Source organism: Hippocampus guttulatus, chromosome 6 (genome assembly GCF_054856545.1).
Source record: "Hippocampus guttulatus isolate MCC_2025c chromosome 6, RoL_Hgut_1.0, whole genome shotgun sequence".
In the NCBI taxonomy this organism is placed as follows: domain Eukaryota; kingdom Metazoa; phylum Chordata; class Actinopteri; order Syngnathiformes; family Syngnathidae; genus Hippocampus; species Hippocampus guttulatus.
The window spans coordinates 23,800,101-23,801,662 of record NC_141266.1 but is presented as its reverse complement, the minus strand read 5'-3'; positions in this window follow the sequence as shown (position 1 = coordinate 23,801,662).

Genomic DNA, 1,562 nt, shown 5'->3' with positions numbered 1-1,562 from the left:
ATGTTGGGATATGCGATGAGAAGGGGGGGGGGGTCATTCCAAGGTTTGGCGGCATTCCAGGCTGTCTGGCTCTGATTGTAACTGCCTCCCGTACCCCCCCCCCCCCACCCCCCTTACCTCCAGACGCGCTGGACCCCACAGTTGCCGTCTTACTGCCTAATCCAAACTTTCAGAACTTTTGTGAGGCACCACGAGGATGCTTGCAGCTGGCTGAAACAAAAAGGCTAGAAGATTGTGTTTCGGTTTCTTAACAAAAAGGAAAGCCAGATTCCCTGGAACGGAGAGTCTTTCCTCTAAGGAAACTTCGAGATGGTGCTTTGACACATTTTTTCAGCCTCGGTGGAAGCGGAAAGTGACTGGAAACATTTCTTGTGGGACAATGGGGGCGGGAATCAAATTCCAATGATGACCACTCCCTTAAATTCGCAGTCCTGAGTCTATCTTAACATCTGCATGCGGCAGAAACCAGGAGGGATGCTTCTTCTGCTTTTGCAACTCATTTCTTCTGGAATAATGTTTGCTTTAGGATGGTTTGGATGATTACAACATGTTGGCTTAATGCCTTTTTTTTTTTTTATTGAGGACAATAAAAGTAATGTGGACGTTCGGGAGAATTCCCGCTGGGCCGGGCTGCAACATAGACTGCTCTGGCCCACCTGCATCCACAACACTTGAATCCGGCTATCACCTTGTCACACGATTGTATGACTGATGCTACAGGCTGGCCGTTAAATTATATAGAGCAGGGACCGCCTACCTTTGTCACCAAGGGCGTCACCACGTCACAATAATTTGACATCAAATGGAGCAAAAATGTAATACGGCGCTGGAAAAACATTCACACTGTAACTATATGTCCTTGTCTGCACAAAATAACACGTTAAAGAGGCATAACACAGTCACTCGTGTACAAGTTAGCACCAGTCCGCTAAATAGTGCAGCAGAAGTGGCGTGGATAGATTTTAAAATAAGCTCGTGAACAGGCAGTGTGGTGTCAACTGCCTTAATCTTGCGCTGTTTGGTAAATCTGCCTTGTTAAGTGTAAAATGTCTTGCAATGTTATGTATGCATACTTGCCTGTTGCTCTGTCCTTTTGCCCGTTTTAACTATTTACCTTCTCACATTTCTTCAAATAAACACTGATCGTAATCTGGTACAGTAGCACATTCATTTATCAATGTGATTTTTGATCAAATGCAATATGAATATCGTCGGAGCGTAATCTATTTTAGCATGTTACACTAACAAGGCCAACATTGTGTCCAGGTATTTTCATTCAAATGTTGTGAACTTAATAAGTGGGACGGTCTGAGCCCTGAAAATCCAGGGCTAAAAAGGTGTCCCACTCCGGCTCTGTTTCCATCCCTTAATGTTTTTCCATGAATGATAAATAGATCAACTCATTCCCCTCTCATGATGTCACTAATTCCAAAGCTAAATAGTTTTCTTTCAGTTTCAGCCAAAAAGCATTCTATTTTCCCCCCCCCACCCCCCCAAGAAAAAAAGCTTGATAAATCATTTTATTGCTATGAGGTAATGAGAAGACTCTGAGGTGATGGCTG